At 41.5% G+C, this 23,262-nt stretch overlaps 1 protein-coding gene across 3 annotated transcripts in view; it reads left to right on the top strand.

Annotated features, from left to right (window-relative positions):
• Positions 1-23,262, top strand: part of SERPINI1 (serpin family I member 1) — an 85,227-nt gene that overhangs the window by 27,396 nt on the left and 34,569 nt on the right. Inside the window, exons 1-2 of one of the 3 annotated variants that reach the window (XM_038417316.2) lie at positions 3,167-3,378; positions 3,864-3,988. The exons of 1 other annotated variant lie outside the window; for it this stretch is intronic. The gene's annotated coding sequence lies outside the window, so the exon portion shown is untranslated. Of the gene's footprint in view, positions 1-3,166; positions 3,379-3,863; positions 3,989-22,855; positions 22,953-23,262 lie in introns of those variants that run through there. One more of the 3 variants, XM_043491810.1, reaches the window with a different exon arrangement.

Genomic DNA, 23,262 nt, shown 5'->3' with positions numbered 1-23,262 from the left:
TGTAAAGTTAGTTAAAAACAGAGTGTCAAACATGACAGAGCCCAAGGCAGAAACAGCCAAAGAGGCTGCTCACAGGAGAGCTATGGAGGAAAAGGAAAAAGAGAGGAAGCATGCACTGGAGATGGAGAAGGCAAAGGCTGAGCAGAATCTACTGGATAACCCTAACCATCCTTCCCCAACAATCCACAAATGAGAGCGACTATGTCCACAGTATGATGAATCCAGTGATATTTCTGAATATTTTCTCACTTTTGAGGGACTGTGCACTCTCTCCATAAAATTCCTGAAGCTCACAAGATGACCAAATTGGTCGCAAAATTAACTGGAAGAGCTCTGGACATATTCAATAAGATGCCTATTGATGAGGCTTCTGACTATAATAAGTTCAAGGATTTGGTTTTAAAGCAATTTCAAATTACATCTGAAATGTACAGAGTAAAATTTCGAACCCTTAAGAAGGGCCAGGACTAAGTAACGTGGCTTATCTAAACCAGATGAAGGATCTGTTAGGTAAATGGGTCCAAGGAAGGGGTGTCGCTAGCTTTGACGGAGTGTGATTAGATAGCTCAGGAGCAATTCCTGAATATGTCCAAGCAGGAAATAAAACAGTGTTTATGGGATAAGGAAATGGACTCAGCAGAAAGTCTTGCTTCTTATGCTGATCACTAAGAGCAGTCCCAGACTGCCAGAGAGGCGGGGCAAGCTGGAACAAAATGGGTGGAGGGAGGAGAGAGGAACAACCCTGGTCGCAGTTGGAGCGGATACCAGAAGGGACACCCTCAGACCACACTCTACTACCGGGGCCCAAGGCCCCAACTACACACCAAGGAATACTCCAGACACCTTATCGTCCTGCCACACCATTCTCCAGCAACCCACCTCGCCCCAGTGACCCGTCAGCTGGACGATGTTTTAAATGTAACGAGCTGGGGCATGTGAAGGCCAACTGCCCCAAGAACCCCAACCGATTACAGTTCATTGCACTGGAATCACACCAGAGGTCCTCAGGCCCAGATACCTCCCAGATACCCTTGGAGCAGAGGGAAACTGTGAGTGTGGGCGGGAAGAAGGTCACAACGTGGAGGGACACCGGATCACAAGTGTTGGCTATCCACGCTTACTTAGTGGACCCCAATTTAATCGACCCAGAGATCCAAGTTGCCTGTCCAGTACAAGGCTGGTCAGGAACATGGACTTTTGCAGTCTGATGATTATCTTATCCTCATGCTGTTGGGGGAAGACTTGGACAATCATGTGAAGCTAGCAAAGAGGGTGGGAATGGTCACCCGCAGCCAGGCTAAGCAAGCCGTCATACCTAGCTCTGTTCCGGAAACTGTTCCGGTCAGAGGTGATGGACCCGGACCCCATGCCAACATCTGCAACAGCAGTAGTGGATCCAGTCCCAGAGACCCAGACAGAGCCAGTCCCAGAACCAGAACTAGCGGAACAACCAGCACCGGACCCATTGTCAGCACTGAGTCTGGTACTTGCAACCCAAACACCAGAGGGCCCCACCAGACCTGAACCGGCAGCAGCCGTTAACCTTACACAAGAGGTTCAGCCGGAGCCTGAACCCCAACATAGTGCACCAGTGGAGAGCGGTTCACAGTCAATGGAAACAGCCCCATCCCCTACATCGCTTCCAGAGAGACCAAGCCTAGGTCCACAATCCAATAAGGAACTGATGTCTCCAGCATCATTGGAACAGTTTCAGACTGAACAGGAAGCAGATGAAAGCCTCCAGAGAGCTTGCACGGCAGCCCGGAGCAACCCACCGCCTCTCAGCTCTTCTAATCGATCCAGGTTTGCTGTAGAAAGAGGGCTTTTATACAAGAAATTCTTTGATGGACACCTCAGAGATGGTTGGTATTTCCAACTAAGTACTGGGTAAAGCTCTTGAGCTTGGCCCACGATCATCCTAGTGGCCACACTGGGGTGAACAGGACGAAAGACCATTTGGGGAGGTCATTCCACTGGGAGGGAATGGGCAAGGACGTTTCTACCTATGTCCGGTCTTGTGAGGTATGCCAAAGATTGGGAAAACCCCAAGACCAGGTCAAAGCCCCTCTCCAGCCACTCCCCATCATTGAAGTTCCATTTCAGCGAGTAGCTGTGGATTTTTCCTTTTCCGAAAAAGACACCCAGAGGAAAAGTCAGTTAAATCCCAAAGGTAACTGTAGTGTACAGGAATAGGCTAGTCTCCCATTAAATAGTTTGTGAGCCCTGTGGCACCGCTTCCCATGTTCTTTGTCAGATTGCATGAATAGACCTTGATTTTCATTCCTAGAGATTTAAAGTTAGACTCACAATTCTGTGTTTCAGCACCTAGAATATCTGGCCTCCTTTTCAAAAGCATGGAACTTCCAGGCTCTCCCATTGGGAAGGTAGTCTAATGTGGCTGTCTGGCGTAAACTGTGTGGAACTTTCATGGATTTTGCCACCCGATGGCCGGAAGCAGTAGCTCTAAGCAACACCAGGGCTAAAAGTGTGTGCCAGGCACTACCAGACATTTTTGCCAGGGTAGGTTGGTCCTCAGACAGCCTCACAGATGCAGGAACTATGGAAAGCCTTTGGGAAGCTCATGGGGTAAATCACTTGGTTGCCACCCCTTACCATCATCAAACAAATGGCCTGGTGGAGAAATTGAATGGGACTTTGGGGGCCATGATACGTAAATTTGTAAATGAGCACTCCAATGATTGGGACCTAGTGTTGCAGCAGTTGCTCTTTGCCTATAGAGCTGTACCACATCCCAGTTTAGGGTTTTCACTATTTGAACTTGTATATGGCCACGAGGTTAAGGGGCCATTACAGTCGGTGAAGCAGCAAAGGGAAGGGTTTAAACCTTCTCCAGGAACTAACATTCTGGACTTTGTAACCAACCTACAAAACACCCTCCAAACCTCTTTAGCCCTTGCTAAAGAAAACCTAAAGGATTCTCAAAAAGAGCAAAAAGCCTGGTATGATAAACATGCCAGAGAGCGTTCCTTCTAAGTAGGGGACCAGGTCATGGTTTTAAAGGTGCTCCAGGCCCATAAAATGGAAGGGCCATTCACAGTCCAGGAGCGCCTGGGAGCTGTTAATTATCTCATAGCATTCCCTACCCCCAACCGAAAGCCTAAGGTGTACCATATTAATTCTCTAAAGCCCTTTTATTCCAGAGAATTAAAGGTTTGTCAGTTTACAGCCCAGGGAGGAGATGACCTGAAGGTATCTACTACGAAGGGGAAAGTGCTGGTGGCATGGAAGAGGTGAAACTCTCCATGACCCTTGGGCGTATGCAGCGACAGCAAATCAAGGAGCTGTGAATTAGCTACACGCCGACGTTCTCAGCCACCCCAGGACTGAATGAATGGGCATACCACTCTATTGACACAGGTAACGCTCACCCAATTAAACAACCACCTTACTGGGTGTCTCCTCAAGCTAAAACTGTTATAGAACGGGAGATCCAGGAAATGCTACAGATGGGTGTAATCTGCCCCTCTGGCAGTGCATGGGCATCTCCAGTGGTTCTAGTTCCCAAACCAGATGGGGAGATACATTTTTGAGTGGACTAGAATAAACTAAATGTTGTAACTTGCCCAGACAGCTATCCAATGCCACGTACAGATGAACTATTAGAGAAACTGGGATGGGCCCAGTTCATCTCTATCTTGGACTTAACCAAGGGGTACTGGCAGGTACCGATAGATGAATCCGCCAAGGAAAGGTCACCACACATGTCGGGCTGTATGAATTTTATGTACTCCCTTTCGGGCTGTGGAATGCACCTGCCACCTTCCAAAGACTTGTAGATGGTCTCCTAGTGGGATTAGGAGAATATGCAGTCGCCTACCTTGACGATGTGGCCATATTTTCAGATTCCTGGGCAGAACACCTGGAACATCTACAGAAAGTCTTTGAGCGCATAAGGGACAGAGGACTAACTGTCAAGGCTAAGAAGTGTGAAATAGGCCTAAACAGAGTGACTTAACTTGGACACCAGGTAGGTCAAGGAACTCTCATCTCCCTACAGGCCAAAGTGGATGCTATCCAAAAGTGGCCTGTCCCAAAGTCAAAGAAACAGGTCCAATCCTTCTTAGGCTTGGCCAGTTATTACAGGCGATTTGTACCGCAATACCGCCAAATTGCTGCCCCACTGACGGACCTAACCAAAAAGTAACAGCCAAATGTCGTTTGGTGGACTGAAGAGTGTCAGAAGGCCTCTAACCAGCTTAAAGTGACACTCATGTCTGATCCTGTGCTAAGGGCCCCAGACTCTGACAAACCATTCCTAGTAACCACAGACGCGTCCGAGCGTGGTGGTGGGGGGGGGGCAGTTTTAATGCAGGAAGGACCAGATCAAGTATTCCACCCTGGAGTGTTTCTCAGCAAGAAGCTGTCTAAGAGGGAAAGCAACTGGTCAGTCAGTGAAAAAGAATGTTACGCCATTGTCTAAGCTTTGGAGAAGCTACGCCCATATGTTTGGGGACGGTGTTTCCAGGTGCAAACCGAACATGCTGCACTACGGTGACTTCATACCGCCACGAGAAATAACAATCTTACTCGATGGAGTTTAGCTTTCCAAGATTTTGATTTCGACATCCAACACATCTCAGGAGCTTCTAACAAAGTGGCTGATGCACTTTCCTGTGAAAGTTTCTGGTTTTTAACTGGTTAAAGTCATCCTTGAGATGTGGAAAATATTGTTAGTCTTTATATACTCGGTAGTATATTTAGAGGTGCATGTGTCTTATTAACTCTGTTTTCTCCTAGAGCTCCAGGAAGAAATCACAGCCACCATTTCACCCTATCTGTGATTTGGGGGGCATGTTATACATATAAAGGGAAGGGTAAACATCTTCAAAATTCCTCCTGGCCAGAGGAAAAACCCTTTCACCTGTGAAGGGTTAAGAAGCTAGGGTAACCTCACTGGCACCTGACCAAAATGACCAATGAGAAAACAAGATACTTTCAAAGCTGGAGCGGGGGGAGAAACAAAGGTTCTCTCTGTCTGTGTGTTGTTTTAACCGGGACCAGAGCAAGAATGTAGGTCAGATCTCCTGTAAAGGGCTAATAAGCAATCTAGTTAGGTATGCGTTAGATTCTGTTTTGTTTAAATGGCTGATAAAATAAGCTGTGCTGAATGGAATGTATATTCCTGTTTTTGTGTCTTTTTGTAACTTAAGGTTTTGCCTAGAGGGATTCTCTCTGTTTTGAATATGATTACCCTATATGGTATTTACCATCCTGATTTTGCAGAGGTGATTCTTTTACTTTTTCTTCAATTAAAATTCTTCTTGTAAGAACCTGATTGCTTTTTCATTGTTCTTAAGATCCAAGGGTTTGGGTCGAGTTCACCTATGCAAATTGGTGAGGATTTTTTATCAAGCCTTCCCCAGGAAAGGGGGTGTAGGGTTTGGGAGGACTTTGAGGGGAAAGACGTTTCCAAGCGGGCTCTTTCCCTGCTATATATTTGTTAGACGCTTGGTGGTGGCAGCAATAAAGTCCAAGGGCAAAAGATAAAATAGTTTATACCTTGGGGAAGTTTTAACCTAAGCTGGTAAAAATAAGCTTAGGGGGGTTTTCATGCAGGTTCCCGCATCTGTACCCTAGAGTTCAGAGTGGGGAAGGAACCTTGACAAGACCAAAGACAACAAAAAAATGTAAGACTTTGTACCATTTTTGATGCAAAGGATGTTGATTACTCAGCACTGAGATAGTTGAAACTAAATAGTAAGAAATCAGAAAATATCATGTACAGAAGAGGAGTCCTTTGTCCCCAGAGAGGTTTCATTTTAAATCAGCTCCACCTCAAACTTTACTTGGCATCACATCCTTCCTGCCCTGCTAATAATATCAGCCGCCTTTGTTTCCATCTGCTGCTTCCATCTCCAGGCATCATTTCCCTTGCTATTCCTGTTTGCCAAGCCACCACGCTCTCTTCATTCAGATCCCTCCTGAGAAACACTTCTTCCCGGCTGGAGAGGCTCCCATGGCAGCAGAACTAATGCTGTTCTGAGCTAGGGGGCCAAAAGGCAGTACATATCCCCTGCATAGCGCTCTTAACAGTGACTTCAGTGAGAGAAGGATCAGTCCCCAAGTAGTAACAACTTTTGGGTACTGTCAGCCTAGTGCACATTCGCATGACCCATCTAGAGGTGAAGGGATCACTATTCTATTCCCAGTCTTCTTGAGCCTCCAATTAGTTGAGCTCTTTAGTCTTCCAATTCTTGATACTCAAAATTAGCTATCAGCTCGTTTAACATGTAATAGCTGACGTGTGCCCAGGAATTGCCCACTTCGGTACTAGCGTGTAGTTCATCACTGTGAAGCACTTCAGGACACTTTAAATATTTGAGAGTACGGATGGAGTTTCAAGTCTCTCAGTTTGTATGTGCTTTGATCTTTGTTTTGAAGTTTGTCAGCTGTAAATGCCCTCACAAAATAAGAGACCAGGTGGATGAGGTAATGTCTTTTATTGGACCACCTTCTGTTGTTGATAGAGACAAGTTTTCACACTTACACAGAGCTCTTCTTCAGGTCTTATTTGATACTTTTATATTCTGCTGATACTGTAATATCAGAAGGCATTACAACAATTTCTGTAGCATAAGTGACAGCTTTCATTACTTGTAAAAGCATGCTTCAGTACATGCGATAACATCGCCTTTAGACTTAAACTGCAGTGATGCCATCTGGCAGCTGCGTATGGTGAAACTTAACTACTGCCCTTTTAATTAAATTACAATTGGGAGTTAGCTTCTGGGATCACACTGATCTACCAAATTTCGCAGCAGAATACAATATGTGTGACTCGTTTAAATGATGGAATCTGTGATATGTCTGAGAGCAGAGGGGAAGATCTTAACTTGTGGAATTTCTTTAAAAATAAAAATTGAGAACTCATTGCTGCCTCTGATGGAAAATTATTTGACTCAATGTTGTTCAACCCCTCACATTTCCATGTCTCCTTTGAGGAGTCTTCCCCAGGTCAGCCCATTGTGGGGAGGGTACTGCACCCTGCTACCCATAGAAAAAAGCAAGGGGTTGGCTCTTGCAGATCTGTCATATTTGTGGGTATCTAAGGGAACCCACTGGGTCCCCCATCTCTGAGGTACAAAAAAGAACATCTGGGATGATCCTGAGCCATAAAACTAGACAGCTGGCAGTATATACTGAGCACCTTTATAGATTTCCCAGAACAACTACATCAAAGAAGGGATGGTCCTGGGAAAATCTGGACAGGTGGCAATCTTAGCCCCTCTGGCCCCACCTCCAGACTCTATTGCAGCTTTCTCCTCTCCAACTTAGCACAGTTGTAATGGAACCTTCTAGGGTTCCCCTCCTTTAAAGATGCTCATACTAGAACTGATCAGGAACCAGAATTTCCAGTCGGTGGGAAATCCAACATATCAAACTTTTTTTTTAGTGCCAAATTGAAACAAACACACTTCTGAAACTTCCCACAAAATGCAAATTGATTTTTTTAATTAAGACAATTAAAACTTTTCTTTTCAATAGCATTGATATACTTAATTTCGTTTTGAATTTTATATATATACATTGAAATTGACACTGCACCCAAAATGTTTAGGTTTTGATTAAACTGCTCATTTTTTGACCCCCCCCCCACTCAGTACTTCCTAAAAACTGGGTCCCTTCAAGGTGTTTCAAGTTGAGCACCCAAAATCACTAGTCACTTCTGAAAGTCTTGGTAAACTTAGATCAACACTTTCAAACTTGGGCTCTGCTAACGTTAGGAACTCAAACAAAAGTAGTCTCATTGTGAGAGGTGCTGAGCACCCATAGCATGTCTTGAAGACGACACATGTTGTGTGTCAGCCCTGCTGAAGCTCTCACTGTTGAACACACTCACTAGGCTTCTGGGTTTGGACCCACATGCTGGTCCAATGTGCTATAGAGCTTTCCTTTGGTTTGCGTAGACCATGGATTCCTTTCCTCCAGGCTCACTCCATAGGCATAGATTCTCTCCGGTAGCCCTTCTTGGAGATATGGCTTCACAGTCCTGCCGCCTTTATTCCAGTGCTGAATACACTTTTCACTACCTCCAAAACAAGTTTCCCAAATAGCATAAGGATACCTTTTTTTCCTAGAGCACCACCTTTATATTTACTCTGGTTTATAGTTTACCCTTAGGGGGACAAATGATAGTTGAAACAAGTAGATCTGGGCTTTGCAGAAGGATTTCTAAAATGATCACTCTTTCTTCAGGTGGAGGTAGGAGCTGAGTCTTTTAGGGAATTCAGGATCTTGTCTCTCTTCTCTTCCTGTATACGCCTGTCTTCTGCTTCTGGTCATTTTTCTAAAAATGGCCGGTGACAGAACCTACCTTCTAGAGAATTCCAGTACCCTATCAGGTGATCGCTATGATTAGCCTCAAGCCCCATCTTGTGATCCAAGTCAGTTGTCAGGTGGTCTGTAGCTTGGGCACTATCGACCTGGAGTCTAAACTAGAAAAATTGGTTTACACTGGGCAGTAGCTGCCTCTTTGTCCAAGGTGGTGGGGGGGGGGGTCTTCATTTTAATGGATAATCATCAGGGTTTAACAGCCTCCATTGTTAGCCCTCTGTTAGGTACAAGAATTTCTCCTGACACCTCTTGTGCATTTCAGCTCAATATGGAAGGAAGGTACAGAGCCAAGGTGAAGGATCTGTACAGTTTTATAACTGAAATGGTGTTTAGGAGGCTAAATGTAGATTATAGTTTGAAATAGATACAGCATTCATAGGCGGTACATAAACAGGTTCCATTAACCGACACAACCCACAGAAGTTGGTAGCTATGAAAATGAGGCCACTTCTCAAAGTGCCTGAATATGAATTTAAGTGCCTACTGTAACTATAAGCTATCCAAGCTTGTCTTTTGGCCACAGCCTCAACACTCTTGTGGAGAAGAGAGCATTATTGTTGGGTTAATTGTTAGAATTTGAGGGAATATGAAGCTTGAATAAGATGTCTGATTTGCTTAGCTGCTTTTTGGGGACCAAGTGCTAACTACCCTGCAGGATTGAGCCACATTTTGGAAGATTTAAAAAAAAAAATTGCATTTTTTTAATGGCACTTTCCATTCATCCCTAGCAGGCTTAGGCAATCGGACATCCTGAAATAGCATGCTTGATACCAAAAAAAAATCCCAAACCTTGTGATATCTCTTTAAATGTTATCTTTAGAGGGACTTTTTGTTTGTTTGTTTTTTTGTTTTTGTTTTTGTTTTTTTATTTAGTTCCATGTATATTGGTCTAATGGCTAATCTCCCATCATCTTTGAAATAACTTTGCTGTCACTTTTTAAATACTTCTGTGAGGTGTACAGAACTGCAGACAAAATGAAATTGACCTCAGGGTTTCCTGCTTCAGAAGGCAGTGACTGTGAATCAACAGCTGGTTTTCAAATGTCATAACCTTATTATTAATATTCATGGAGATTAAAATATAAATGTAATTGCACATTGCTAAGGCAAACATACTCAAACAAGTTTGATGCTTGACATCTGTCCATAGCAACTCTGTGACAAGAGCATACCTCATATAACTATATTAAACTCTCCTTAATTCTCAGTTCTTCCAATGCAGCAAGTCAAACAAATGTGCATATCATGAACCAGCTGACTCACTGGCTATGTGCAACCAGACTATAACAGGCACTAAAATGTTACTGATGAAACACAGTAATAATGCCTACGTGGGTGAGCAATCTTGCAGGATTGTCATGGTAATTTTGGGAAAAGCTATGGTAACAATATCGCAAGTTATGGAAACCTCTGAGCAGGAGGGGGTTGGAATCACAGCGTTTATCACTTTTGTAGCAACCAAGCTATTTTACAGACCTCTTAATACAACTCTTGCAGTATTCAGAATAGGAATATCTGGCAACTTTATTGACAATTGGTTACTGTTCCTCACCCTCAGACATAGTTCTCCTGGCAGCCCACACTCTAATTCTTGTTTTAAAAATCTGGCCTTTAAACCAGTGGCTCTCAACCTTTCCAGGCTACTGTACCCCTTTCAAGAGGTTCTGATTTGTCTTGTGTAGCCCCAAGTTTCATCTCCCATTTAAAATCTACTTGCTTACAAAATCAGATATAAAAATACAAAAGTGTCACGACACACTATTACTGAAAAAATGCTTACTTATTTTTACCATATAATTATAAAATAAATCAATTGGCGTATAAATATTATACTTTTCTGTGAGTGTGTAATATATATATATATATAAGCCTATAGACCAACAGAAATGAAGGCCCTATTGTTCTGTGTTTCTGCAGCACCTAGTAGACGGTTCTTGCTCTGAACACCTTACATATGAGTAGACAGGACAGGCAAAGAGCAGGGGAAAGAGGTATAACAGAGGGGTAAAACAAAATGACAAGGGAAAATGTCATGATAAAACCATGATATGTTGGATTGGGGGAGTGCAATTTAGTTGAGAGGTGATTACTTAAAGAAAAAAACGAGAAAGGGAAGAAGACACTGCAGGAAGGGAGGCTGGGGACAGACAGGACAGGGCAGTGCAGTAATGCGGGGGGGTATGTTCATGGTGCAGTATAGGAAAATTTGACTGTCCAGAGGACAAAGAAAATTGGCCTATGGGATACTTTTGGCAAACTACCAGGGCGTGAGTCCAGTGGGCCTGCGTCTACACTGCAAAGCAAGAGGGCTTGAACCCTGGTTCCTGGCTTGATCCTTGCTTTAACCCTTCACCCCTCTGGGGTTCTGGGACACTGGATCTGAGCCGTAGGTTAGCATGATTTGTGTGTAGACAGGAGAGAGGTTAGACTTGAGCCGGAGTTGGAGCCCTGGATTTACTGCTATACATAGCAAACAAAAAACCCCACCACCGCAAGTGAAGCTCCACCAGAATCCCCTCTAACCATCTTTTTGTCAGTCAGTTTCCCTATGTTTGGGCAGCAAGTTAATTGAGAACATCTTGTAGCACAAAAGCAATTCTGTCAGACTTCTGCAGCTATTGCTTATTTATTCCTCTCTGAACAAGTGAACACAGTCAGTTCTGTTGCCTGCACCCAAACACCTCCCCTAGCTGTTGCCTGAAGTTCTGCTCTGCGATCAGAAATGAAAAGCTGCTGATGCTTCCTGCTCCCCTCCCCAAGTGTTGTTTTGCTTGCAAGTAGCTTGCAGTGTGATCTATAAAATGACAATTCTTAGTCTAATCCCTGTGTGCCAGGGAGCTAAGGATAAGCATCATGAGTTTATTCTGGAAAGTTACTTTATTTGAAAAGTCATAAGGATTATTTGTTTATAAAATTAATAAGTGTATTGAATGTGTGACCAGGCAAACAAAGGACTACACTTTTTTTTTTAACCTGTCTGGGCATGCAGAAGACTAGAGTTTGACACTTTTTTTCTGCTCATTCAGAAACTCGGAGAAATCTTGGCTTGCAGGTGATGCTAGGCCACTTGAGTGTCTCTCTTTAACAGTTTTCAGAGTAGCAGCCGTGTTAGTCTGTATTCGCAAAAAGAAAAGGAGTACTTGTGGCACCTTAGAGACTAACAAATTTATTAGAGCATAAGCTTTCGTGAGCTACAGCTCACTTCAACGGATGCATTTTCCGTTGCATCCGATGAAGTGAGCTGTAGCTCACGAAAGCTTATGCTCTAATAAATTTGTTAGTCTCTAAGGTGCCACAAGTACTCCTTTTCTCTTTAACAGTGTGTACAATGAGCTGTGTAGTGTAACCAAGCATTGTAGAGTAGGAGCTTTGATTCTGCCTCCTCTCAGGCCCTTTTGGGGTGGTTACTAGTGCCAGCCTGGTGTTTAGGGAGTGCAGTCCTCTGTCCCATCCCCTGACCCAGTCACCGCTCTCTTACACCATTTAGACCAGAAGTTACCCCACCTGTTGCCACATAGGAACAAAACTGAAGCTGCTCCAGCCAAGGGGGAGGGTAAGTGAAAGCCACTCCTGAATACCCCTACCCTGGTCGTCTTTGAGGCTTTGGGGGGATATAACGTGGCAATTCAAGTTGAATTGTCTTGTTAGAACTGACTCCCCACTGGGTGAGGTAACTCCCATCTTTTCATGTACTGTTATATATATCTTCCTACTGTATTTTCTACTCCATGCATCTGATAAAGTGGGTTTCAGCCCATGAAAGCTTATGCCCAAATAAATTTGTTAGTCTCTAAGGTGCCACAAGCAGGTTTAAAACAAATAAAAGGAAGTTCTTCTTCACACTGCACACAGTCAACCTGTGGAACTCCTTGCTTGAGGATGTTGTGAAGGCTAGCACTTTGAACAGGGTTTAAAAAAGAACTAGATAAATTCATGAAGATTAAGTCATTAATGGCTATTAGCCAGGATGGGTAAGAAATGTTGTCCCTAGCCTCTGGATGTCAGATGGTGGAAATGGATGGCAGAAGAGAGATCACTTGATCATTACTTATTAGGTTCACTCCCTCTGGGGCACCTGGCATTGGCCACTGTCGGCAGACAGGATACTGGGCTGAATGGACCTTTGGTCTGACCCAGTATGGCCATTCTTATGTTCTTATGTTTGTTGTTTTTGCTACACAGCTACCTCTCTGAAACAGATCTCTAATGGAGTGGTCCCTTGGGAATAAAATACAATTAAAATGTTGTGGCTTACAGTTTGTGTTGCAAGTGAACCCTATGAAAGATATGGTCTTTATTCTGTTCAGTTCTGGGTGCCACATTCAGGAAAGATGTGGATAAATTGGAGAAAAATCCGGAGAAGAGCAACAAAAATGATTAAACTTTAGAAAACATGATCTATACGGGAAGATTGAAAAAAATGATTTGTTTTCTCTAGAGAGAAGATTAAGTGGGGACATAACATAACAGTTTTCAAGTACATAAAAGGTTGCTACAAGGAAAATGAAAAATTGTTCTCATTAGCCTCTAAAGAAAGGCAAGAAGCAATGGGCTTAAGTTATACCAAGGGAGGTTTAAGTTGAACATTAGGAAAAACTTCCTGTCAGGGTGGTTAAGCACTGGAACAAATTGCCTAGGGAGGTTGTGGAATCTACATCAGTGGAGATTTTTTAAGAGCAGGTTAGACAAACGCCTGTCAGGAATGGTCTAGTTATTGCTTAGTCCTGCTTTGACTGACATGCAGATGGCCTACTGGGATCCCTTCCAGTTCTACGCTTCTATGATTTGGTGTGTTTTGGGAAGGGATGGGGACCTTAATAAGCTGGTCTGTGTAGAGAGAATTTGTGCTAGGATACAGATATGTTTCCCTCTAAGGAAGCCCCTTTGCTGTAACTATGCAACTGGTTACACTGGTACAGTATTTTGGGAACTAAGGATTTGACACTATAGAACTCGTGACCACCACTGTCTTGTTTAACATACTAGGGATTTAACCTGGGACCTCTAAAAAGTGAGAGCTCTGCAGCTTGAGTTAGGGAGTCAAGCCTGTTTATCTGAGGCTGTTCTGACCCATATCCTCTAGATCAGAGGTGGGTAAACTACGGCCTGTGGGCCACATCCAGCCCATGGGACCGTCCTGCCTGGCCCTCAAGCTCCCGCCAGGAAGGCTAGCCCCTGGCCCCTCCCCTGCTGCCCCCCGGCCCCCACTGTCACGCCGCTGCATGGGCAGCACTCTGGGCAGCGGTGCTGTGAGCTCCTGCCGAGCAGAGCGACAGCGTGTCTAGCTCCGGCCGGGCAGCACGGCTGCCAGAAATGCTGCTCTGAGCGGCATGGGAAGAGGGCCAGGACTGGGGTGTTTGATAAAGAGTGAAGGGTCACAGGGGGGCAGGCAGGGGCAGTTGGATGGGGCGGAGGTTCTGCAGGGTGGAGACAGTTGGGGACGGGGAACGGGGGTGTTGGATAGGTGTAGGGTTCCAGGGGGGCAGTAAGGGGCGGGGGGTCCCAGGAGGGGGCGGTTAGGGGACAAGGAGCGGGGGGGATTGGATGGGTTGAAGTGGGAGGGGGCAGATAGGGGGTGGAAGCCAGGGTGTTTGGGGAGGCACAGCCTTCCTTACCCAGCCCTCCATACAATTTTGCAACCCCAATGTGGCTCTCGGGCCAAAAAGTTTGCCCACCCCTGCTCTAGATTCTGCACAGAGGGGTACTGTAACACACACTCACCAGTGGGTTTCATTTGCATAGCATTTTTCATTTTCAGACAAACGCTAAGTGATAGTTATGGCTTACAACATCCGAGTGAGGCATATAAGTACTTCATCATTCCCATTTCATGGGTTTGGGGAGGGAGAGGAGGAAGACTTGGAACACAGGAATGTGAAGACCTAGAGATGAAAGGTTAAGTGCTTCATTCTTAATACTGAATCTTCTAGTCTATTGAATCATCTTGTGCAATAGATCATGTTGATGGTGCCTAGCAGTAACAGCAGTGGGTACATAGAGACACATAATATACATGGAAAAATGGCATTGTAGTGGCTTACAGGAAAAAATATTAAATGAAACCCTGAAATGAAAGAGATGATATCAAAACTGTTCCACTGAATAATTTCTCTGTAAGTTTCGCTCTTTTTAAAAACTATTCTTTAAGACTTTTTTAAAATCCTTTTTTCCAAGCCTCAAACCCTTCTAATTCCTCTGTTGAGGTGTTTTACTGAAATTCATGAAAAACAGGCCACCCTAGACAATTGGCATCAGGTTTGCCAAATAGACCTTGTACAATTGTTTGACAGTGGTAGAACTAGGATTTAATTTTTGTCGAGAGCTGGAAATCCCCAGTGAAAGAGGGAAAGAAACATATGGATGGGATTAAGAATAATTTACAGAAGGAGCTCAGTGTTTGACATGTCCAGCAGCAGCGTAGCCCTGTGGATAGGGCACTGGACAGGAACTCGGAAGACATGAGGTCTGTTCCCAGCTCTGCCACTGATCTGTTGTGAGATCTTGGGTAACTCATATCACCTCTCTGTACCCGTTTCCACTCCGATCCTTGTCTGTTTAGATTATAAGATTTGTGGAGAAAAAGACTCTCTCAACACATTAGTACAGTGCCTAACACAATGTGGTGCTGATGAAATACAAATAATAATCTGATAATCCAAGTATATGATAACATTTTTGGTCACTGTGAATACTCAAAGTTGATCTACCTTATGGTTATTAACAGAAAAATGTCACTAGAGCAGAATGTTGCCACAAGTAATTGTTTCTTAATGTTAGGTAAATGTCAAGCTATAGTCAAGTCATTTATCAAAAATAAATATGAAGGAGAAAGACATTTATTTTCACAGTAGGTGACACGCTGTGGTGATTTTTCTACTGTAGTGACTTAATTTCTGGTACATCAAGAGACACAAGGTTGCATCATCAGGTCTGATGTAACCTCTTTTGTGAGGAAGCTGAGAGTGGCCATTCCATTTGGCAACATCTGAATTATTGGAAGTAAAAGGATTTCAGAATTTGAAGTCCTCTTTCCAACCTCAAGAAGAGTTCTATGACACTCAAAAGTTTCTCCTTTGTCAACAGAAGTTGATCCAATGAAAGATATTGCCTTACCTATTTTGTGTCTCTCGTATCCTGGGCTCAACAAGGCTACAAAATCACTGCAAACTTCATAGACCACATCACTTGGAACACTGAGGCCACCCATGAGCTACCCACCTTCCTGGCTTATCTGGTAAAGAAGTCTCTCTGGCTTCTTCCACTGAAGGCAGGTTCCAGCTCCAATCCTTTAGAAAAGTAGGTGACGGAGCCTGCTTTGGAACTGAAATAATAAAAGGAATGTGCTGGATTCTTGTGTGTTAACTGATTATTTTTTCCCAAATAATTATTTTTGAACACCTCTTTCTGTAATGTTCATAAGGATAAGAGACAGCCATCTCAAATAACAGATTCATTATTATGGAAAAGGCTTATATTTTTTAACAGTGATGAAGGCCACTATGTTCTACAGAAACTACTCTTACATTCAGTAGGCTTTTAGAGTGATGCATGTTCTAGAATCTTGAACCATCCCATATAATTCTATAACAGGGATAAAATTCTCTGTTTAAATTTTATTGGATGGCCCAAAATACTTACAGAAAGGTGACAATTTTCTATTAAATACTACAAGTCTTTTGCAGAATAACTTTTAAAAAGGGAAAAAAGTGTAATTGGTATGAATAACAGCAAGATATAACACTAGATATAACCTGGCTATAACACTAACTATATTAATAAACTAAGAAAATACTAGCGCTGGTTGAGCATGTTTAAAAAAAAATCGATTTGCAAATATACGCCTGTATAAAAAGAGCAAGTTTGTTTCACCATGGTTCATGGGATCCTATTAATTTTTTGCATATTCATGTAACTGCTGGATATTTGAGAATATTTGCTACCCTCTAAATTTCACGCATAATTATTCCTCCATAAAGTAACTATTCTCCAGTGTGGATTACTGAAATATTTTTAGGAGGGAGATAAGAATTATGCTGTATGAATTAGGCATATGCAGTGAGTTACAAATGGGAAGTAGTGGATGCAAATAGATAACCAGAAAATCATAGTATAAAAACCATTTCCCCAAATATTTGGGGGTAGAAACGTATTAAAGAAAAGAACCACTTGATTATAAATAATTTTGCCAAATTGCAAAGAGACTAAAGCCCAGTCTTGTACTGAGAAACTCTGACCCTTATACCTGCCTGGTGCTCTATTGACCTTGCTGATGGAGGGGTCTGGGCTTTGTTAGCTATCTGTATTATCATAGCACATGGAAGCCCTAGTGATGGACATGGGCCCCATTGTGCTAGCATCAGTACAAACACAGTATAAAAAGACAGTCCCTGCCTCAGGGAGTTTACAATCCAAGTATAAGATGAGACATGGGCTGTCAATTAATCACAGTTAATGCATGCAATTCACACACAACAAATTAACTAGATTTTAAAAAGTAGCCACAATTGATCACAGTTTTAATCACACTGTTAAACAATAGTAGAATACCAATTTAAATTTACTATAAATATTTTGAATGTTCTTCTACATTTTCAAATGTATTGATTTCAATTACAAAGTATACAGTGCTCACTTTATATTTTTTATTACAAATATTTGCACTGTAAAAAATGAGAAAATATTTTTCAATTTAACCTCATAAGTACCCTAGTGCAATTTCTTTATCGTCAAAGTTCAACTTACAAATGTCAAATTTAATTTATTTTTTTTTACATAACTGCACTCAAAAACAAAACAATGTAAAACTTTAGAGCCTACAGATCGAAACATGAATGGACATACAAATGTTACATATCTGGCACATAAATATCTTGTAACGCTGGTTACAACAGTGCTATTCAAACTCCTATTCTCACTTTCAGGTGACATTGTAAATAAGAAGCGGGCAGCATTATCTCCCGTAAGTGTAAATAAACTTGTTTGTCTTAGGACTGAGTGGACTTGTATGAATGAAAAAAATGAGGTGAATGGAAAAACACTGTTTTTTGATTATCTTTTTTACAGTGCAAATATTTTAATCAAAAATAATAATGTGAGCACAGTACACTTTGTATTCGGTGTTGTAATTGAAATCAATATATTTGAAAATGTGTAGAAAAACATCCACAAATATTTATAATTTAAATTGTATTCTATTAACAGTGTGATTTAAAACTGCAATTAATTGCAACTTTTTTTAATCTCGCGATTAATTTTTTAATAGTTTTGACCACCCAAAATAAACCACAACAGATGGATACAGACCAATGGGGGAGTACAAGGAAAAAATGAAACAATATTGGGCAATATGATAAGTTCACAGTACAAGACCGGGACCTAAATCTGTATCCAAAAGATTGACTAGCTCCAGAAAATAGTGATTTATATTTTTTTAAAATGGACGGCAGTATTTTCCTTGGTAATGTGGGAGGACAACAGAAAAGTGAGAAGGAGAATTTCAAAGCTGTTGTGTGTAAATTGCTTTGCCATGTCGGAGCCAATAAACGATGGATGTTATTGTCTGATGGATCTTTTTGCTGTATAATTAGAGGTTTTGCTTTAACAGTTAGTTAGTTCAGCAGCACAAATTTCTGCATCACTATGTTTTGACAGTGAGCCTATGAGGCCTGATGTTGAAAGGATGGGATTATAAACATCCAGACTTTTCTGGGTTTTATTTCCAGCTCTTCCATGGGTTTGCTATGTTGCCATATGCAACTTAACATTTCTTATTCTATGTGCACCCATTGTGTGTGTGTGTTCAGATTGGATACTTATTTTTATTTTAAAACATTTGTTTAGAGCCATGCATTTTAACAGATATCTTGCAAACCATAGATTAGACATGTCTCCTGCCCCAAAGGGTTTGGAATCCGTGCTTGATTGTAGTGGGAACTGAAGAGCTGTTTAAAACTTCACAGGATCAGGCCTTAATTTAATTATCTCTTTTTTTTCCTGTACATCAGTTGCTTAGAAATGTGTGGGCTCATAAAACTAGAGTTGTAGTTTATGCTGAGAGTCACCTGATGACACTCTTAAACATAGTAAGCATAGCCAGAAGTGTTTCCATTTCATGAAAAGATTTGAGGTTTCAGAATTTGTTTCCATTCCAGCATGGAACGAAAGCAAGGCCGTTCAATGTTCTTCATGTAAAAAACACAACAGACACAGACATCTACCCCAAAACAGTCAATAGCCTCTTAGTTAAGACACTCACCGAGGATCTGGGAGATCCAGCTTCAAATCAGACGCCTCACAGGTGAGTGCCCTAATCACTAGGCTATGGGCTTTTCTGGGGTAGGGGTCCTCTCCATTTTTGTTTGAAAGTTTAGCTCTGCAATCAACTTGGTGAAAAAGAACTTTAATTTCACATAAGCATACACAGTAACTTCAGAAACTAAATTTATTCTTGGTTTTTAAACACTCTTTATTCTATTCTATTTAACCTTTTCTTTTCCTTTTAATCTTTTTTTGCAGCTAATACGGTACCACTTAATTGGAGATTTGAGGCCTCTGCTAATGCAGAGACTGATAGGCTCTATCAGGCCAGTGATACTCATGGGAATTATCTAATTTTCCAGTCATAGATTAGAGCATTTTAAGTGAAGGAAATGAAGCTGAAATTATATTTGTGTATACAGTTCAGTTAATTCTGGCCTGCCTTGTAATTCAATGTAAATCCAGTCCAGCAAGGTGTTGAGTGTCCTCCACTCCTGTTGAAATCAATGAGTGTTGAGAATGTATTGCTCAGTGTAGAGGTACTCATCAGTTCAGTGGATCAGACCCTTTGCAAAAAAGAACTGGGATAGCCTAATACCAAAGAGGAGTATAGCCTGAAGCAAAGAATAAGAGAGCTGTTGGTATAAGAGCAATCCCAGTTATATGGTTGTAATGATAAGAGTCAGAGCCTCAGGTGGTGTGTAAATCAATGTAATTATGCGGATTTACACTGCCTGATGATGTGGCCACAAATTTCAGGTTGAACAGATAAGAGAACTTGAAAAATGGTAAATTTGTGTCATAGTGCCTGACAAGCGATGCCAGCAGAAATTTTCAGAGCAGTCTGGCTGGTTCTGCAAAGCTTTATCGACTGATCTGTGAAACATGAAATTAACATTCAGTACTTTAAGCAGTGCTCTTGTTCACCATTGTTTTTAAAGGCATATCTGTGAGAAATATTACTTAGTGATATAGTTCTGGCCTGCTCACATGTGAAACCCCAATTCAACAAAGCAGTTAAGCACATGCTTAATTTTAAGCATTGATGTCAATGGGCCATATGCACAAGCTTCAAGTTAAGTGTTTTTTACTTGAATTGAAGTGCTTACCTGAATTGAGGCCTGAATCAGTTTGCAATCTCCGTTATCTTTCTTCAGTTTTAAACTTCATTATTTCTCAAAATTTTGTGTGCCAGGATGTGGTTAAAAAAGCAAATCTCTATATCCAAGTTGTGAAGGGGGAAAAAAACTAACTATCCATTAAAAGGTCTCTGTCTGACCACTAAAAGGAAAGGTAGCATTGAACAAGTATAAAACTGACTAGAACTAAATAAGTTCATGGAGGATAGGTCCATCAATGGTCATTAGCCACATGCAAGGATGGTGTCTCTAGCCTCTGTTTGCCAGAAGCTGGGAATGGGCGACAGGATGGATCCCTTGATGTTTATTTGTTCTGTTCATTCCCTCTGAAGTATCTGCCATTAGCCACTGTTGGAAGACAGGATACTGGGCTACATGGACCTTTGGTCTGATCCAGTATGGCTGTTCTTATGACAGCCTTTTCACTTATTAAATTAAATATAGTCCATCCAGTTTTTGCATTAATATATTGATACCGCTTGATTCTACATATAAGTAAGGAAGCATTTTATCTACCAGAGAACTAAATGAAACTGCAGTGTTCTCTTTTCAGGTAACTTAATGGCCATGAATCTGCTGTTCTTCATTTACAAAATAATAATAATTACGTCTGATTAGCAAAACAACTAAAATGTATTTTAAGTTTAAGTTTAAGTTCTGAGGTGTGTAGGATTTTTGTGCAAGGAAAAGGGGTGGTGTTGGGCACGTGTGTGTTGCATAAACCTGATTAAAAATATTAGCATTTAAATGGTCCAAACTAATTATTGAAGTTTTCTCTCTCTAAGATGTGTGCATCTCCCTTTCTGCTATTGTTATAGCCTCTCTGGCTGTAGCACATATGGCAGACTGTTGATCAGAGTGCTGAATAGCTATCTTCACAACCAGAAGTAATTGGAAAGCTTTTTTGAAATGACAGAGAAGATGATGCAACGTGCATCAAACTAATTACCCCTTTCAGTTTTCAAAGCAAGCTGGCATGAGTTAAAACTACAACCTTGACGTGGCAAAGCACTTAAATACGTGCTTAAATCCACCCCCATTCAGCAGAGCATATGACGTTTTTATTTAAATCATTATATGCTGTTTCCCAAAATTTGGGGTCAAGCTCAGAAAAGCAGTGTGTTGCTTTGGAGAAGAACGATGGACGTCTGTTTTAATCTCTTTGTGCATCAGTTCACCATCTGTAAAAGGAAGATCATACTGCCTTCCTCCCATTCTTTGTCTGGCTGTTTAGCGCTTAAATGCTTCACGGTAGGGGAGGGTCTCTTACTCAATGTTTGTACAACGCCTTGCAAAATGGGGCACTGCTGTTTGGAGTTTCTTGTAATAATATAAAATAGAACACACACAGGCACTCATTGAGAAGGAAGTCTTAATTGTCCCAACTAGCAAAGACAGTCGTGTTCACCCTATTATGATTTATATGTTAAGTATGAAAAAGATTAAATTCCTCAAATTGCTGGGTAGCGAGCGGGCAGGTAAGAAATCCTTAGTGTCATTAAGGAAGGTAAGTGGGAAGCTAGTGACAGATAAAGTTATTAGTTTGGAGCAGAATGAATTCATTGCATCAATGTTCTTGAAAGAAATAATGAAGGTCATGCCTCAAAGACTAGGAGACATTTTCCTAAGGGAGACAAAGAAATGTTAGATGGTCTTATGATTATGCTAAAGTAGGTAGTCAAGCCATAAGCAACAGTCAAAGCTGACAGGCCCAGATGATTTGTTTTACATAAAGCAAAAGTTAATGAAATCTCCACTGCAGGCTTTCTTGATATCTTGCTAAGAAGTGGGAAGATTGATCTACAAGAAGGGATAAGAGACATAGTTAAATTCCGTTTTGGGGGAATTTATTGGAAACTATGGGATGGGACAAGGTCCATATAAATATGTAAGCAAAAAAGAATATGGATCCATAAAACAATGCCTGGCTAATATGCATGAGCTCCTTTAGTGCATCAATAAGGCCCTATTTTTGTGAACGTTGTGTAGACCCCGCAACAGTTAACAAGTTAGTGTTTTGGTTTCTCACTGAAAAAGCAAAGCAAAAAATCTTATCTGTGACATGCGTGGCTAAGGGTGAGGGAGATCACTAAATAATGGCTACATCAGAGTGGTAGCCAAAACATACACACGTCTGATTAATTCTTATGTTTCCTCATCTATGAAAAGAGGGTGGTAATGCTTAATTGCTTACCACTCTGGGCTGTTGTGAGTTTTAATTGGATAACACTTATTTAGTGCTTTGAAGATAAAATGCACTATATAAATATTAAGTAATATTATGTTAAGGTCACTGACTTCAGGGTCCCTAGTGTCCTGAAATAGTTAAGCAAACTACTAATCAGCGTTGCCAGGACCCACAAGCATCATGAAATTTAACACCCCCTCCCAAAGTGTTTTTATTTGCCTTCTGGCTTTGGAGCCTTTTTGAGTCATGTTTCTGAGCTTTTCTCTGCAATCAAGAGGGTTAGAAAGTTAAACTTTGTCAGTTTTTATTTAAAAAAATAAATTCTCACATAACTCTAAGAGCTGAGGATTTAAGAAAAACATCATGAGACTCATGATAAAATTGTGAAAGCTGCTGACTCGTTTTCACCTAGGCCTGCAGTGCATTGACAAAGAGCTGAGAACCAGAGCTTGTTCTATTGAGTTCTTCTTCCCTCTTTTTGTGACACTTTCCACAAAGGATACTCCAGCCAAACACTGTATTAACTGACCCCACTACTAAAGATCCCCAGGTGCATGTTTACTCTGGCTGGAAAAACTAATCCCTTCTTAGTTGGTTTGCTACCAATAAGGATCTTATTTCACTCAGTTGATAGCCTTTTTTTCCCCACCAACCTTTTAAATTACTTTCCTTTCAAAGTCTCACTCTAGGAACTTGGCACATGCGTTGTGACCAAGCAGCCTCCCTTGTATGTTTCCATTGATCTGGGTATCCGTGGTCTCACCCAAAGCAGTTTCAATAGGAGACAGCATATCTTCATCAGATTTGGACATTGATTTCAGTGTAACTGGAGGGCAAAGAGAGAGCTCAGCAATGCACATGGATGGTCTGCCTTTTTTGATCTCCCAACTAAAGAACAAGTTTTTTTGCAGAATTGCAGATATGCATTAACACCACAGCCACTGCCTGACATGCCACAATTTCAGCTAAATAAATAGGACCTTGACTCGGTGGACAAAGACAAAGCCCTGCATGTAATTTCATTTTTAATACACATACTATTGGCAAAACCCATTTGGAAGGGAAATTGTTGCTAGACTTAAAAAACTATTTTGATTGTCCATCTTTTTTTTTTTTTAAACTGCACTTGACTTTTGGAAGTAAAAGGACACAAAATAGAATAGATAAATATTGTAATTATCCCTCTTAATGATCTTCTACAGAAATCTCTTTGGAATGCACATGTACTAGCTTTACCCCTTTCCCAATAAATAAGTTGCATGTTTAAATTCTCTAATTTTACATTTTTTCAACCATGGTACAAAACAATATAATTAGCTTTAT

Source organism: Dermochelys coriacea, chromosome 9 (assembly GCF_009764565.3).
Source record: "Dermochelys coriacea isolate rDerCor1 chromosome 9, rDerCor1.pri.v4, whole genome shotgun sequence".
Classification (NCBI taxonomy): domain Eukaryota; kingdom Metazoa; phylum Chordata; order Testudines; family Dermochelyidae; genus Dermochelys; species Dermochelys coriacea.
Note: the sequence above shows the minus strand (reverse complement) of the source record. Positions and strands in the feature narration are given on the sequence as shown.